Below are 19,011 nucleotides of genomic sequence, written 5' to 3'. Positions count from 1 at the left end.
ATCCTAATATTCATCAAAAACCTTAATTTCTTTTCGACTGAAGAAAGAAAGACATGAACATCTTGGATGACATGGGGGTGAATAAATTATCAGAAAGTTTATTTGAAAGTGGACTAATCCTTTAAAAAAAAAAAAAATCTGCCTTGTGGACTCATTTTCATTCATTTCAGTATCTGGCCACAGACTGACACTTTCCGCAATGCAATATTTGGATACAATTTCCATTTTATGACCATCTGCACTGCTGCTGCTCTGAAGTAAACATTATATCAAAATGTGATTAAGATACAATAATATACAGTGTTCTACAAAAATATAATATACAATTTATTAACTAGCACATAAGAATCAAGCAGTTTAGTTTAAATCTTCTGAAAAGAATTGATCAGTTGTTACGAACAGATTCAATTGAGTCTTTTGCTCGCGTGTTAACGTTGATCGTTGATCAGCGAAAGCAGAAGCTCAACTGACCGTGAATAACTCACAAGAACAAACCTCCTCTGGAAGCTCAAACGGTCGGCATAACCACTGAGGTTCATTCTCATGTTTGAGTTTCTGGGAGGTTTGTTCTTGTGAGTTATTCACGTTCAGTTGAGCTTCTGCTTATGTTCGCTGATCAACGTTTACACGCAAGTAAAAGACTAAATTTAATCTGTTCGTCAAATGCGATCAATTCTCTTCAGAAAATTGTGGCTAAACTGCTCGATTCTTATGGATTAGTTTTCCGATCTCTTTATGAACTTTTTTTTAAGTGCAAAGGCAGACTATGGAAGGAAATCTGACAGCATTCTGTCATCAAAAGTATCTTAAAGGAACACTCCACTTTTTTTGAAAATAGGCTCATTTTTCAACTCCCCTAGAGTTAAACAGTTGAGTTTTACCGTTTTCAAATCCATTCAGCCGATCTCCGGGTCTGGCGGTACCACTTTTAGCATAGCTTAGCATAGTTCATTGAATCTGATTAGACCGGTAGCATCTCGCTCAAAAATGACCAAAGAGTTTCAATATTTTTCCTATTTAAAACATGACTCTTCTGTAGTTACATTGTGTACTAAGACCGACAGAAAATGAAAAGTTGTGATTTTCTAGGCCGATATGGCTAGGAACTGTACTCGCATTCTGGAGTAATAATCAAGGAACTTTGCTGCCGTACCATGGATGCAGCAGGCGCAATGATATTACGCAGCGCTTGTGACCCCCTGCTTGCACAGGGAGCGTGTCTTGCAACCATGGAGACATTTGTGAGAGACGCTGTGTAATATCATTGCATCTGCTGCACTCATGGTACGGCAGCAAAGTTCCTTGATTATTACGCCGGAATGAGAGTATAGTTCCTAGCCAAGAGTCAAGTTTTAAATAGGAAAAATATCGAAACTCTTTGGTCATTTTTGAGCGAGATGCTAACGGTCTAATCAGATTCAATGAACTATGCTAAGCTATGCTAAAAGTGGTACTGCCAGACCCGGAGATCGGCTGAATTGATTCGAAAACTCTAAGGGAGTTGGAAAATGAGCCTATTTTCAAAAAAAAGTGGAGTGTTCCTTTGATTTGTCTTCAGAAGAACGAAAGTCTTACAGGCGTGGAACATGAGGAAGAGTAATTATTGGCAGAATTTTCATTTTGGGGTGAATGAACCCTTTAAATAATTAATGCAAAACTACTTACCAGATACTCCTTGATTAGATGGCCAACATCTTCCCCAAGGTACACTGTAAGGCATTTTAGGAGACACTCCCTTTTTTGATTCACCTCGAGGCTCTAGGTGAGAGCGCAAACAAACACATAATGCATTATTAAGAAGTCCAATTTTTTGCATTTTGATGCCAACAATACATAATGCACACAATTGTGCTCAGAGTTATAGAAGTTGTATAGTTTCAAATGCTTAGAAAAAAAATTAAAAGGCCTAATCTAACTCTGCAATCAAACTTGTTGACAAAATGAACACTATTTCTTCTACCGGTGGGCATTTAAAGCAAAAATAATATTTGATGATCGCTGGGAAATATTCAATTATTATTCTTAAATTGAACCCTCCCACGCATGCCGACATGTATATAGGTTACACACACATAGAGATAGAGGGAGACCATTCACACTTTCAATCTGTATGAAACTGTTTTATTCATTAGGGAATAGACTTAACTGAAGCCATATAATGATTGTACTGTGCTGAAAAATTAATATAATAAACAAACAACTGAGGGGAGGGTGAAAGCGCAAGTAAAATGAACACGGCCAATACCAATTAACTGAAAACACTTGTTCAGCGCAGAGCAAGTGAACACAAACCATTATAAATGCCCATGCGACCATGCATATTTTACTTACACTTTCAAATTAGCGCCAATTTAGGAGCAGCAATTGCTTGAATGGTGGGTTCATTGTTATTCTTAAAGGGTTAGTTCACCCAAAAATGAAAATTCTGTCATTAATTACTCACCCTCATGTAATTCCAAACCTGTAAGACCTTCGTTCATCTTCTGAACACAAAATAAGATTTTTTTGAAGAAATCCGAGGTTTTTTTTAAATCCTCCATTGAAAGCAAAGAAATTACCACATTTAATGTCCAGAAAAGTAGTAAAAACATTGCTAAAATAGTCAAAGTGACTACAGTGGTACCACCTGTCAAGTGACGAGAATACTTTGTGCACAAAACAAAAATAACTTTATTTAACAAATGTGTCTCTCCCCTGTCATTCTGCTACGCCTCTCTGAGATTTCATTAAAATAGCTTTTAATCATATTACGGGTGTGGAATGACATGAGGGTGAGTAATAAGTGACAATTTTCACTTTGGGGTGAACTAACTCTATAATTTTAAAGTCTCACAAGTCTCTCACACAATATGCCACACAAGTCTACAGTGTGCAAGTGAGCACCGCATCGGCACTGAAAATATGGGGAATTTTTTAAGACAATCTATAATTAAATCGACTAATCAAATATTCAAACAAATAGTGACATCCCTAATTTCTTCTATGTACTATGTTACTATTTATGTGATACAAGTAATACATTTTGATGTACATACTTGATCAAGAACATTCAGTATATTCTGGGTCTTCTCTCTGATAGCTCCTCCCTTGTTTCTGATGATCTCTACCAGCTTGTCGTGGTGCTTGTCCAAGGAAGCCAGGAATCGGGTTTGAAGTGGGACAGTTGTTATTCTCATAAATTCAGCATTGATCTAAAAAAAAAAAAAAGAAGAAAAAAAAAAAAAAAAAAGGAAATGTAAAAACAACTGTTTTTTTTGTGTGAGATCTTGGGTTTTACATCAGGTGCCAAAATGTGCATTTTGGCTCAATTATCAGTTTCTTATGGTAGGGGATAATAATTTACTTTACAGATCTTCACTGACCTATTGTCATTAATTTAAAAAGTAACTTGCCTCATCCATTGTAAACAATGCAGGCCATCTCTCCATTAACTCTTCCACTGGCGATTCCTTTGCCACAATGTCCTGTCTTCGCAGTGAAAAAGTCTTGTCCATTTTGGCCTTTATCACTGCACGATTGTTGCGCTTCTTTACTTCACTTAAAAGTGACAGTCTCTCCTTTTCCAAATTGTCAGGGGTCTCTCCAATTGGAATGTCAGGTATGTGGTTGGCCTCTCCTCTCTTAGGTCTCTTGACGTTTTTTGCTGGTAATCCATCTTCTGGCGCTTTAGACTTCAGTGAATTTGCAAGTAATTCAGAACACCCAAGGCCCTTCAGCTGAGTTCGGTAGTTGCCCATTTTTGTCTTTAGCCGCTGCTTCCACCCGTAGCAACCGTTGTATGAGCCAGGTTCAGACAGGCATGGGTGTTTCTTGATTAGTGCTTCAGCAACATCACTGAAGTCTACATCTCTAGGGTAGGCTTTGAACTTGAATATCTCTTCTGCTAACTTTTCCAAAATATCTGACTTTGCTTTTGAACTCAGTGTCAACCTTGTGTTGTTTGACCTAAACACAGCATTTCCCTTTTCTAACTGCAGTTCAGTGTCATAAGAGAATTTTGGTATTGGAAACACGTGTGGCCACATCTGAGTTCTTGTAGAGACAGAACTAGAGGGTGTGGACAGGAGCTCTGTGTCATCTGATTGAGTAGACACTATATCATCACAGATAGTGAGAGTAATTTCTTGGCTAAAGTCATCAGATATTGGGATGACCTTGACAGTTGCCAAATCCTCAAGTTCCACAGTAGATGTCAAGTTCACTAGTGCATCTCCAAAGTCTCTGTCTTGGTACTGCAGTCTGAAATTGCCATTTAACCCACACACTTTCCTAACTTCATCCATAAGCTGCTCCATTGACTCTGGAATTCCACCAGGCAAAACTAGCTTCCTGGTGTCATCAGGATTCAGAATAACACGCAACTTGGCTGGCCTTTTGACTGCCATGTCTGCCCATCCAAAAGGATCTAGTCAAAACAAGAAAACAATAGTATTAGTTGCAGTACAAAATTTGTCATAACTTACATTAAATTCATATTCACAAATTAAATGATTAACAACACTGTCTTTTGACAATTCTGGTTAAAAAAAAGAAAAGAAATTTCACAGTCAATATTATTTAGTAAATTCTGAATATTTAAGTCAAATTGATAAGGCCTTATGCTGTCTTAGCAGTTTTTTTTAACCAGAATTGTCAAAATAGAGTTGTTAATGAATTTGTGAATATGAATTTAAATTTGAAGTTTTTTTACATAGAAAAGGGACAGCAAATGTCTTTTTCATTAGTGATATGCTTGTATGGATAGTAGAAATTAAAATTGCCATGAATAGCTACAGTATACAAGCAGGCCTTTAAGGATTGATTTCACATGGAAAAGTACAAATTCATTTAAATGCATAAGGTATTTTTCATTTACTTGTGTGGTATTTAGAAGATATACTATTATACCAACTAAAAATTAATACTACACGCAGAATACTATATAATTTATACATTTTAACAGGGAACAATTTGACAAACTCAGATGCCCACTACACTGGCATGGCATTGTCTGACAATAGACATTAAAAATGTTATTTTAAATGTCTCATTTGTACATTTGTAACCCCACACCCATATACAACCTTATGCATGTATGTATCTCTTCAGAGAGATGAGGCGCCGTCCACCAACCATGTAATGGACCAGAGGGTAGGGATCTGTCAGCTCATGTGCCCCAACAAGCCTTAGTTGTGTAGTAGTAGTAGACATAACCAAGGCATAGGATCGATAATGTTCCAGGTACCAGGCATCCAATTTTTTGACAATGAAAATTAGTGTCTCTTGTAGAACAATCATATGAACAATTTCAGAAAACTCTGGCAGTCCAGCCAGTGACCCATGGGCTACCACCATTCCAATCCTATAGTTGAATCCACTGTAGGACACATGTTTTGTGAGGTCCACAGTGTCCATATGTGGGTACTTCTGTTTCACAGCCTGTGCAATATCCTCATTGATAACATCAAGTGGAAGTGTTGATACATCAGCAACCTCCAAAGGTGGCTTAGATAATCTACACATGTGTAGATTATATGCAGTCTGAAATTGGTGCCTTTGAGCTAACGAATACAGTACATTTTTGTAACAGTTTGTATGACGGATAACTCTTTTAAAAAAGCTATGTTTGGCTTCAAATCTTATAGTCCATAGAGCAACAAGGGGTCCAAACTGGCGTATCAACCCAGGATAGTGCTCTAAATAATGAAGTTTAGGCAGAATTCTTTCATGGGGGAAAACTTCTTGGAACACTGTCCTGTGTTCAGATATTTTGAAGTCAAGATAAGAAATGGAGTCCTCAGTGTGAAAAGGTGCAACAACAAGTTCCACAATGTCCTTTAATTCACAGAGCACTTGCCATGCTGGTTCATTCGAAGGTACTCTGGTTCCGATCAAAAGAGGAAGAAATCTTAACAGGCTCCAATTCTCATGTACATTACCTCCAATTGTTTTCCTTGTAGTATAGGAGAGGGGCACAACATGTGGACGGTTTGCCTTATCAGTCCACTTCAATGGAAATGCTGTTATTGCTTCATTCAAATTGGCTAATGTAAAATATTTTTTTGAAATTAACACATTAAGACAAAGAGCAATCTCGACAGGGACAATTCCTTCAAAGATATCATGAGCTATATCTGGGGGGAAACTCTGTGTCACGCTGAAATATGACAGATTTTCAGACAGTACACACTTCTTTTTTACACCAAAATGACTAAACAATGAATTTTCTTCAATAGCTTTAAGATGAGAAGTATGAAGGTCCTTGTTTCTTGCACAAAAAACTCCTGACTTGACTTCGTTTGTTTGAATGTCTATATTTTCTGCTGTACAAAATCTGCAAGCATATTTACCAGAAAAACTTTCCACGAAGCCTGCAAGACCGTGGGCCCCAAGATTGTCTGCTACTACACAATGAACAAACCCTTTAATGCTTTTTCCCAGTTTGGCAATAAACAGTCCTTCTTGTTCCAATGTAATAAGTTCATCTACTAAGGGCTTCAGTACAGTCTCATAACCATAGCACTTAACATCTTCACTACGAATAAGCGCCGCTAAATATATATTAGACAGAGATGAGTGACAACTCGCAGGTAAGTTCCCTAATGTCCAATATACTGCACAGATTTTATGTTTTTTTCTGGAGGTGCCGAGGGGATTACATATTTCAAAATCATCTATGTACAAAATAAGTGAAATAGCACACTCCTTTGACAATTTCAAATTTTCTTTGTAATTAGTACCATCATAAAAGGATTTATATTGAATTTCATCAGATTGAATTTGATGGTGAGATTTCAAGTTGATTGCTTTTTCCAAAAACGTTTGACAACTTAGGATCTGCTGTAAAGATTTTAGTATAGAGATGTATTGAAAAGATTTTCCATTTTGGGAGTTGAGCACATATTCTATAGGTTCTACAATATCAAAATGTTTTTTGTAGTACGTCTTTCGCTTCCAAGCAGTTGAAAGTGGGCCATGACCACCAAATGAAGCTGAAAAGGATTCGACCTGCCAAGAGTAGATGCTAGTTCTTGCAGAACAGTTTCATCTACTTGACAGTTAACATTCTGTAAGTGCTGAGATATGGTTTGATGTATAAGAGGGACAGAAGCAGTGCTTATTAAATAGTCAAACTCTTGTAAAAGTTCATCAACAGCCACACTAGAAACAAGATAAATATGTTCTAGCTTTAGTAAGAGAGAGGCAATTTTGAGCTCAACATTACGTGGCAAATCATTTAAAACCTGATCACCCAAGTTTTCTGTACATAAATCCTCTGAGAGCTCAGTACCAACACTATTAATATGGATACTGTCAGAAATATGACTTTCAACAGAAACATCTAAGCTTGAGCGCTGTTTCTCAAGTATTCCAAGCTTTAAGTCATTAACTGAACAATCCTTATGATTTCTGCTTCTATGAGTTCGAAACGAACCATAAATATTTGTTTTGTATGAACACCCCTGAAACACACAATCAACTGTTTCACTGTTTTTCAGATGCTGTGCTACATGTTGAAAATAGCCTTTCAAAGTGGATAGTTGACTACAGTTGCATAAGAGACATTTAAATGTGGTCGGTTCAGTTTGAGAGGACTGATGATGATGATTTCTTGACAAGTGGCTCAAAAGTGCCTTCCAAGTCTTGCAGGTACAAGGACAGTTGAAATAGATGCATGCATAGGAATGGTGGCGTCCATAATGTCTGTGTTCAAGTTTATAATGCTTAAGGAGCTCAGATCTTCGTGAAACAGAGGTACCACAGTCTTTGCAATTCCACATTCATTGAAAGACTAGGAAAAAAAAAAAAAGCATGGTATATTTGCATTTAATTTATAGATTTTTTTTTAACTTTAATATTTTAGATAAATCAAGGATATTTGAAGCTGCATGAAATAACTTAGCATTTTTTAACACTGTCTGGTAAAATAAACCACATTAAATTGGTGGGTAACTTCTTGATTAGTTTTGATTTGGGGTTATTTGTAAATACTGACATGACGTGAACCTTCCTTTTTTTATACTGTCCCACAATTTTTTATTATATTAGCAAGGATACCTCTGTGGTAGTGTTGTCAAAAGTACTGGTACTTCGGTACCAAGTCGGTACTGAAATTTTGAAAATGTGATGATACCAGCATTTCTGTAGTACCGAGAATCCGGGTATATTTGGTACCCACTGATGGGGCTGTGCCAGTATTTACTTGAATATGACAAGAGTGAAGCACAAAGCTTTGTTTACAGAAGAAATAATAGGCTAGCAATTAAATGTGACATCGCAGCCATGGAAACATTTTGGTTCATGCCGAATGACAGAGGTACGTGAGTCCATACATTTAAGCTTCGTATTCTGTTTTCCGAATCACGATCTGGTCACCCGATTAGCAGAGAATTTAACAATATTCCATTAGTTATTCCACATGGAATCTCTGTTTCTTTTCCCAAATCTTCACTCAAGCAGGGGATTATAACGTTTCTTTCATTCGCATTCGGCTATTCGCATTATTTACTGTGGTAAAGTAGAAAACACCGTAAGACAGAAACCTTTTTGCTTGCACGTCAGTTTCTATTTAACAGAGTTTGTGCTTGTTATTAGACTTTATAAGGCGCGTCAAGTTTATTTGTATAGCGCGTTTCACACACCAGTGATTTTTACTTTCGTTTTCTCTGGCAGCGCTAAATCAAACATAGCCTGAATGTCTTGCCTCTGCGGAGGATAAAACTCGCTCTTCAGACCTTTTACAACAAGTGTCAGTTGTTTGTAACATCAGGAGATAACATGAAGATATTATTAAAGAGAAATGGTCTCTTTCCTGCTCGTGTCCCTCATCCCTCTCAAAGCGCAAAGTGGCTATATCAAAGTAATAACGGGACTTTGGCTATATGACGCGTCTTTGTGTGGAAATAAAAAACGAATGCTTTTTGAAATAATATTTAACTTTCTTATTATTTAGGTTACAATTTACCGATATTTATTTCATAGTTTTACAGACTGTAGTGTGTTGTTTCTCTGATGGAATAGCTAAAATAAACACGCACATCTGTTACCCCTGTTGAAAAAACGAGCATATGCTGGTAAAGTAGGTTTTGAAGCTGGTATGAGTTGGTTTATGCTGGTCCAGGACTAGCTTAGGACTAGTATGGACCAGCAGGACCAGTTTAGGACCAGCATTTGACCAGCATACAGCTTCAAAACCTACCTTAACAGCATATGCTGGTTTTTTCAACAGTACACAATGGATGTTTGAGCATTTAATTATTTATTTATTTTTTTATATTTCAAAATTTATTTCATTGAGGTAGCCTATATATACACACACAAACACACACACTCCAAATCATATTTAATGTTTTTAAAATAGGCTATATAAAATGGTAAAATAGTTCCAATAGATTTTACTGTGGTACCGAAATTGGTACCGAGAACCATAAAATTTTCATGGTATCGGTACCGACTACTGAAATTTTGGTACCGTGACAACACTACTCTGTGGTAATTTAAAAAGCTATTCTCTAGTGTTAGTGATGATTCCTATTTAAAACATAAAAATAATGTTCACAGATGTTTACGTTGGTACTCACCAAATTCAGCAATTAGGGCAAAATTCTGGAATTTCCAGGGAACAAAATCCAACCTGTAAAACAAAGGAAAAGGTGAGATTTCACATCTTAGTTTTTTGTTGGGGCAATTAGCACTATCCATAATCACTAGACTGTAATTATTAATTAGTCCCTACTTTTGTAGTGATATTGTACTAAACTGCATTATGCTGACAGGAGAAACAATGGAATATGAATTCTTCCTTGTCAATCGGAACTCATTTTCTAATTCAGTAAGTTTTATTAATAACTTTCATTTTTTCTTAGTCATTTTGCTTTCCAGATTCAATCTCTTAACGTTACTTGCGTACTAGAGCACGTACACACATGCGCACTCTTCAAAAACGGTGCTTAAAATCTCTTGACAAACTAAAATATGTAAATGACATTTGTATATATTCAAAATAAAAGATATACATTGTACTTAATGAGAGCTTGCTTATTTTGCTCAAGATAATGATGGAAGTCCACATGTCGTAAAAAACAAGAAAGCTGTCGTTCCAACCACACAAGTTTGCGATGCTTTTTGTGAATGTTCGTTTGAACTATGGTTTCGGGAAACACCGAATCATTTAACTATGTTAGTAACGACAGAACTTGCGATGTTAGTTGGATAACGATGTTTTTGGGAAACGCACCTCCAACAACTGGCACCGCTTCAGCCGTTTGCCTATGTGAAATCCGAATAATTGTTGTCGTTTTAAAAAAAAAAAAAAATTACCGACTCTATACACAAATAGGCTGAAACGAACATTAACTGATTCCGACATTACCATTAACGTCTCATATAACGTTACAGCTCCCGCGGTCAATGTTTAACCAACGTTAGATTATTTGACGGCTGAAGTGTATGTGAGAAAGCCGTTGTAGTTTATTCGAGCACTAACTTTGTTAGAGACAAACGAGCCTTATCACACTAAATTACCATTATATTTTCCTTACATCACAGTGAAATAATAACTAAATTAACCTTGTATTTGTCACACTGAGGCAACATGTGTATTGCGATAGCATGGTTTGGTTTGGCTAGCTTTAGCTAACATGTGCACAAACACAGTTGTCTGTAAAGTAATAACCTAATTGTCCATCCTGCCACTAACCATAAATGTGAATGAAAAACACTTATTTTCGTTAAAACACATTTTCGAATGCTTACCTTGTCTAAAAAGATTTCCTAGGCCACGGACCGTCTTCAGACTCGAAGCGAAGCGATAATGGCGGATGGAAAAATGCTGGCTGGTGGCGCGAGCAGTTAGTTGATGTGACGTCATGTGGTCACGTGACATGAAAACATCTGGTTTAAAGTAAAAATACTACTTAAGTCAAATTGTTGTTTTTAATTTGTTCTAGGGGCTTCGTTATTTGCTTTAAGGCAAACTGAAAAAAACAGGTTTAAACCAGAAACCATGATTTTCACTTAGTCCAATGTAAAAATGCACTTTAAATGAACAACACAGTAGTTTCACTTTTTTCAGTGTGGTACAGTTTTGCCATGTCTGTTTATTATATTGCATTTTAAAGGACTTGTTTTGCTTTTTGTGATATCTGGAACCCTTAACCTAGCTTTAATGAAGAGAGGGAAGAATTCAGAAGAGAGTATAAGGAGGGCAGCAGTATGCAAAATGAACAGCAGCACTGTTAGTGGAGTTACTTAATAAGGTAGTTTAAATTATACACATCTTGTGTGCTCACGCTGTGAGAGCTGAATGTGAAAGTCTGAGCTGTGGCGGATTCTTGTTCTCCACCGGACTTGAGTAAAATAATAATACGGTTACAAGGCTTTTGCATTACTGAAACGTGTGATTATTAGCTGGTTCCATTCAGTGGCTGATCGTTTGGAGTCAGAAAAATATAATACATGCTGTTTCATTCTCAATATTTAATGATTTAGCCTCAGATACCATATTGTTCGTTTCCGTGGCAACCGCTTGCACGTCATGTTGGACGTCTCCTGGAAATCCTATCGAATTCAACCAATCGGATGACAACTTTGAAACTCCTGAAGTGACTTTCAGCCAATGGTCCGTAGGGTCTGAGGCTGAGACTAATTGTGAAGTAAGCTTCATTTGTCCCCTGTTGTAACAATTTGTTATTATTTTATACATCTGATGTTTAGAATATCAATTTTTGAAATGTATGTATTGATAGTTAGAAAGTAGAGAATTCATATGTATTTTCCCTCACCCCTAATGCAAGTGCAGCATGATCTTCAAGTAAAGCCAGTTGAAACACAATAAACAACTTTTAAATTTTCAAAAAAAATAATGAATTTCGCTTACATTCTGAAAAATGCTTTGTGTATTTTTCATCAACGTAATGGGTCTAAACAAAGCCAGTGCTGACTGACCAACTGTAGAATGTCTCAGAGTAGCACAGAGTAATGGTGTTCCTGAATCAATCAGTATTTAAGAACAAATCGCTTAAGTGAACGATTCAATGAGTCACTTCTATAGCTACTCGGTGCCACCAACTAGCATAACGATGTCACCTGCAGAAATGGAAGAGAGGCTCACTGAAAAATAGATATACACACAATTTAGCAGCTTGTTTTATCAATGTGATTTCTGCTTGAAAATATCTGCACACAAGTTTTATGCATAAATATGCATGTTACAGACCCAATCTTTCTCAAAACACAGGTCAGTTTAAGATACAACTTCTAGACATTCTTCTCAGAGAAGCAGTTTTAATTACAAGTAAACTTGTTGTACTGTAATTTATCCTGCTTATAAAGTAAATCATGTAAAGAAAAGTCAAAGACAAAGAGGTTTAAAGAGTGTTCCAGATTCATCTCGCTGTAGATATTCATGTAAATAGAATTGTTATCCCTGTGCCGAGACAATAAATGTCAAAGCAGCTATTGCCTTGTCACAACAGCATTTCAGCCACACAACATTTCAATTGTCACATTGTGGAAACAGAACATGACAAATTTGCCACTGAGACAAGATTATAGTTTCAAATACTGGCAGCCCTGGCTATTTTCATGGCCAAAAGCACATGAAATAGTTTCCAAAGAGACATTATCATAAAATCGGGTGATGGTGGCTTCTACTGGGAGCCGATACCCACAAGTCATTTAGTGAGCAATATTTACAGGCATAGCTGCAAACTCACATTCTCTACCTCTATCACAGGCATTATACCAAGAGGCAGACCTAACTACAACTTGCAAGCTACCCAGTCTCTGGTGAGATTTGGAAATGGTTATCATTTAGACCTGAGATGATTTATTCATTCTTTCTTTTCTGAGACTTTTCCTCCAGAAATCATTCTATCATGCTGATTTGGTGCTCAAGAAACATTTATTATTATTCTCAATGTTGAAAACAGTTATGCTGCATAATATTTTTATGGAGACTGTGGTAAAAGAACAGTATTTATTTAAAATAAAAATCTTTTGTGACACTGTAAAAGTCTTTGTGGCGAGCAAGGCGGGGCCGAGAGCCACGGGAATGGAGCGAGCCACACTGTTCTTGAGTTTCACGGAGGAGCTCCGGAAGGATAAAAGGAGGAGGATAAAAGAGAGAGGACCAGGCCTGGACTATTTATGTTGGTGTTTTGTTTTAGTTTAAGTGGCAGTCATCCGTGAGGGGTTGCCACTTTACTTTCCTTTTGTTGTTTGTTTAATTTATAATTAAATAATCATCATGTTGAATGTTTGCCGGTTCCAGCATTTTTTTTTTCTTGAACCTTTAACTTCGTTACAGTTTTTACTGTCACTTTTGATCAATTTAATGCATTCTTGTTGTAATACAAGTATTAATTTCTTTTTTAAAAATCGTACTGACCCCAAACATTAAGAAGTTGAAACCGTCAAACAACAAGAAACAACTTTTTTCAATAATAACTTTTGCTCTCTTTGACCTATAGAGTTAGAATAGAACCTGGACAAAAAGTGCAACATAAATGCTTAAAATCAGACTGAAACATTCAGTGACAGTTGATAACAAACTTTAGTCACCCTTGCCTAGCCTGGAATCCTTCAGATGGCTGAAGAAGAAAAAAAGGTTTTGCAAATGATGCAGTTAAAGCTGCAGTCCATAAGTTTTGCCTCTTTGGCGCCATCTCTGTTTGAAACCTGAAATTGCAGTTATATGCAGAATTATTATCTTATGTAGGTTGTGCATCACCATGGCTCCCTCAGCACGGATGAATCTAATGTTTGCTGTCAGTCAATGCACCGGTGTGGATACTGTACTTCGGAATCACAGATTCTACATCTTGGAAGTATGACCAAAATAAGATTTTTTCACCGTAAAAAGTCATCTGAGCAAGTAAGTAATATGTCTGCCACTTTTGTTCTTACCAACTGAGAAAAAAAGGATTAATTGCGCTGCCAATGGTGATTAAATCTAATGATCACTTATAGCTCAGACCAAGTCAAACTGCAAATTATTATTATTGTTATACTTTGTTCTCAAATTGTTAACAACATCAGCACTGCATGACTAAGTGTATTTAGTGTGAATTAGCATTATCTATAGATTTCAATTTCTGTAGCCACTCCGCAGTCCGAAGTCTTTTACTTTTGACAACGGGTTACTCTCCAGTTGATGATTGTCATTTGGACCTTTCTGGATTACAATCCGCAATTCGAAAAGATATGTTTAATTATTGCAGCTGCTGTGAGAAAAAGCCAAAAAAGATCTGCTACCAGGAGTATCCTCACATATAGCCTACTAGCTGGGACTCCTTTATGTGAACAGACATGACGTTATGACGCAAAGACGAACGGCGGGACACGCTCAAATTTCTTGCGGAAACCCCCCAGTACTGATTTTATTATAAAACATTATTACAAGCTTACCGTTGTGAATCGGGCTAAGGTAAGGAGATAGTTTTGAATACCGGCTGGTTATGTACTTGCTCAAAAATTGATTTTGGATAATTTTTAACCAGACTGCAGCTTTAACAAATTGACATGCTAACGAGAAAGGTCATGTGACAAAATATTCATCTGTCTAACCTTAGAAAGCTGTGAACGTTCAGAATGAGCGAGTGATGATCAGTACTTAGTTTCAATAAATCCGATTTTAGACAGAAAAGGGAGTTCTTGAAAGTTACAGTATGTTTGCATAATACACTGAGCTCTTTTATCTCAAAGGATCAAAGGAAATTTGATTTCTCATGACATAATCCCTTTAAATACTATGTCTAAGGTTACTCCAAAAGGGTATGTATATGAAATTCATGGTGCTCCATATACTTCCTCAAAAGCACACATCGTTCAGTGTTTCAAGCTGTGCAAAAATGCAAATTCTTCTTAGACTTTTTCCTTTATTGTCTCTTGATTCTGCATGAACATAAAAGCAAGTTACCACCAAAAGAACACAGCGTGAACCATTTCACAGGTAATAAAGTCTGCTGATGATGGATTACTTTTATACGGCACCTTTTATCTGGGAGCCTGAAGCCGTTTTAGTGTGAAGGAGGAGACCTCGCGGCTCATCACACACTAATCATGCACTTACAGCACTGAACCATCTGAATCATCGGCCAGACAGCCCCTAAAACCACACTGTTCTCAGCCCAGAAGACCATCACACTCAGCAGGTGGAACATCACAGACACAGCAACAAAAGCTTCTCTGAAGGGACTGCACAATCATTTGAGTTTTCTCTCAATTCCTCATTACAAAAATCTGCATTTAGGATTTGATATTCAGCAAAATGAACAGTACATGTGCATGGAGAAAATCCACTGGCTTTACACAACTGAACAAATGTGAGGTCATCAATCTTAAATTGCCCCACTTAAACAGCTGAAGCAGCGAGATGCTTTAATTTTGCATGAATCCACCTCCCCAAATCTGGATAAACAATCCACTGATCATTCACTGCGAACTTTAATCTATTATTCTGAAAACAAAAAAACTCTGGAAAACAACAACCAGTTGAGGTTGGGAGAAACAGATCATAAAACAATAATTAAAAGACCACTTGTATTAGGAGGAATGTCTTTGATTGTAGGATTTGCTGGAACAAATGATCAATTTCAAAAGAGTGCATGAGAGCACAGAAATGTGCTTATATTCTGATGCATTCTTGCTTTGAGCTGATGCACTTCTGTATGCAATTTGTCTTTTCTCTGATTCTGTATACAAACTCATAACAGTATTACAGAATGAATGAAGGAACCCACCATAATTCTTTTTTTCATAACATTTTAAAACAACAATAGCCATCTTATTAACTAAAACCCAAATAATAGATATTATCAAAGCTTTCACCCTCTATCACAAAGGGATATTGCTTCTGTTTGGGGGCATTTTGACTCCAGCAAAAACACATTTAGCAAAAACTAATCCAAATAGACAATTTGCAGGATTGTGCTGCTACACTGTGAACTAACCAGAGAATTGTAACATGGAAATTTATTAGCATTTAATCATGTTTTTATATCGGGGGTCAACAAGACCCCAAACAGAACTAACAGTTTTTCCATTGAGGACATTTGAAGCACGTTACTAATTTGATCTGATTTAAAAGTCATGAGGTAAAACCCTGAATACTTTAAGGTTAAGTAGGCCAATGTTTTGAGATTTTAAAATAGTGTTTAGGTCTCTCTAACTCCAAACAGAACATAAAAGACAGATTAGCTCTGGTAAACATTCTAATTGCTTAATTTGCAGCTGTTATCCAATCTTTTATTATTATTATTATTATTAAAGCGTTAGTTCACCTAAAAATTAAAATTCTGTCATTAATTTACCCTCATGTCATTCCAAACCCGTAAGACCTTCGTTCATCACACAAATAAAGACTTTTTTTTTTGATGATGATGAAATCTGAGAGCAACAATTTACCACTTTATTTACACAATATTAATCTCCAACGTGTGCCCATGAGAACACCAGGACACATGCGTATTGTGTTGACACGAGCAGATGTTGCGTGAATGTACGTTGTAGATTAATATTCTGTAAATAAAGTGTTAAATTATGTTTGTTTGTTTGTTTGTTTGTTTGTTTTTTGGGGGGGGGGGTGTTTGCATCAAAATGAGGTAATGAGTTTAAACCACTGGAGTCGAATGTATTACTTTAATGATGTTTTACTACCTTTCAAAGTGGTAGTTGTGTAGGCTGTCAATGGAGGGTCAGAAAGCTCTCAGACTTCATCAAAGAGATCTTCATTTGTGTACCGAAGATGAATAAAAGTCTTACGGGTTTAGAACAACATGAGGGTGAGTATTTAATGACAATTTTCAATTTTGGGTGAAGTAACCAGTTAATAACAAAAGAAAAGTGCAACACCACAGACAGACAGACAGACACACACACACACAGATAGATAGAACAATGTTTTAAGGTCAAAATAGAGAGGAGTTTTCTAGCCGTCTGATGAAAAGTGAAAGTGACATGTGAAGGCCATGTATGGTAACCCATACTCAGAAATTGTCCTCTGCATTTAACCCTTCCAAGTTAGTGCACACACACATGAGGAGTAGTGAATAGTGAACACACATACAAAGCAAACCGTGGACACACACACCCGGAGCAGTGGGCAACCATTTTTGCTGTAGCGCCTGGGGAGCGATTGGGCGTATAGGTGCATTGCTCAAGGACACCTCAGTCATTTCCTGCCAGTATTGAGACTCAAACCCACAACTTTTGAGTTACCAGTCTGATATTAGACCATGACTGCCCACGACTGATGGAGTTGAGAGCAACAACAAGGCATGCCAGAATCCAGATCAACTGAGTGTGTTGACCAAGCAGAGTGCCACATAAGTTTGTGACCTGAGGTGAGCATCTCACCATATCCGTGTCGGCTCATACTCTGACTACAGCTCCCAGTTACTTCGGACATGTTCAAAGCTAGAGGATCATCATTCACTAGCACTGAAAAAACCCATCCCGCAGAGTCCACCTACACACTAGTGCACACAAACAGAAAGAGAGAGGGAGAGAGTGACAGAAAAGAGCAGAATGAAAAATTAAATAGCAAATGAAATATTGTAATTTAGAGAGAAGGAAAGAGCCATGATGTGTCCAGATCATTGTATAGGTCCAGTAATCCCATTTTAAATAAACGTGGACCATGAATCACCCAAAATCCTGGTCCGAGAGCTTTAGTTTCAAAGGGATCTTTGAACATGTAAACTGCATCTGGCTCTCTGAAATCACTCTCTTTTGTGTAATCGATCCTTTAATCACAATTTAATGCTTTACTTTCTCTGTTATAAAGCGCAATGGACCCCTGAGCATTAAAATTTCATAAAGGCAGGGCAGCTAATCACCAAAGCGATATTGATAATGACAAGTGGAAATTATTTCACTATTATGGGTTATTCCTTGCCACTTAACTGGTTTAGGCAGTAGAGTGTGCAATTTATGGGCAGTCGTGGGTGGCCTAATGGTTAGAGTGTCAGACAGTCAGTAACCCAAAGGTTGTGCGTTCAAGTCTCAACACCGGCAGGAAAAGACAGATACCCCCAATCGCTCCCCGGTGCCATGGCAAAAATGGCTGCTCACTGCTCCAGGTGTGTGTGTCCACAGTTTGCAGAGTGTGTTCACTACTCACTACTCCTAATGTGTGCGCACTAACTGGACGGGTTAAATGCAGAGGACAAATTACGAGTATGGGTTACCATACTTGGCCCTTCACATTTCACTTCCACTTTCAATGTATTCCTTAACTAAACTCATCAGCATAAAACTTTTACTTATAATTGGCAATTTATATAATCATATTTTCAGCAGGTCCTTTTTAAAGCTGCAGTCCGTAACCTTTTTTGGTTAAAAATGATCCAAAATCAATTTTTGAGCAAGTACATAACCAGCCAGTGTTTAAAACTATCTCATTATCTTATCTCGAATCACAACGGTGAGCTTGTAATAATGTTTTATAATAAGAGCGACCTGGTGGATTTTTGCGGGAAATTCGAGAATGCAGCAGTTCGTCTGTGCGTCATTACGTCACGTCCGTAAACAGAAAGGAAGGAGTCCCGACCAAGCTAGTCGGTTTTTATCACGTGAGGACACTGCAGTTAGCGGATCATTTATAGCCTTTTCTTACAGCAGCTGAAATAATTAAAATTATCATTTTTATGGCTGATTTTAATCCAGAAAGATCCAAATGACAATCATCAATGACAACTGGAGATTCAACCGTAGTCAAAAGCAAAAGACTTGTTGGGACTTGCTGGACTGTTGAGTGGCTACAGAAATTGAAATCCACAGGTAATTCTAATATACACAAAGTCATAACAATGCTGATGTTGTTAATATTAACAATTTGAGAACAATATAACAGTAATAATTTGCACGGTTTGACGTGATCCGAGCTAAGCGATCTTTAGATTTAATCATCATTGGCAGCACAATTTATTGTAGGCCTAATGCTTTTTTCCTCAGTTGGTCAGAACAAAAGTGGCAGATTTGTTACTTACTTGATCAGCTGATATTTTCCAGTGAAAATTCTTATATTGG

At 37.1% G+C, this 19,011-nt stretch overlaps 1 long non-coding RNA gene across 1 annotated transcript; it reads right to left on the bottom strand.

The window, feature by feature from the left end:
- Window positions 1–4,231: 4,231 nt before the first annotated feature.
- On the bottom strand, window positions 4,232–10,785 carry LOC137017143 (uncharacterized). Its single transcript, XR_010894562.1, has 3 exons — window positions 10,735–10,785; window positions 9,561–9,613; window positions 4,232–4,405 (listed from the first exon to the last, which is right to left on the bottom strand). It is a non-coding gene; the product is annotated as an uncharacterized lncRNA (long non-coding RNA).
- Between the last annotated feature and the right edge of the window lie 8,226 nt (window positions 10,786–19,011).

Source organism: Chanodichthys erythropterus, chromosome 1, assembly GCF_024489055.1.
Source record: "Chanodichthys erythropterus isolate Z2021 chromosome 1, ASM2448905v1, whole genome shotgun sequence".
Classification (NCBI taxonomy): domain Eukaryota; kingdom Metazoa; phylum Chordata; class Actinopteri; order Cypriniformes; family Xenocyprididae; genus Chanodichthys; species Chanodichthys erythropterus.
Note: the sequence above shows the minus strand (reverse complement) of the source record. Positions and strands in the feature narration are given on the sequence as shown.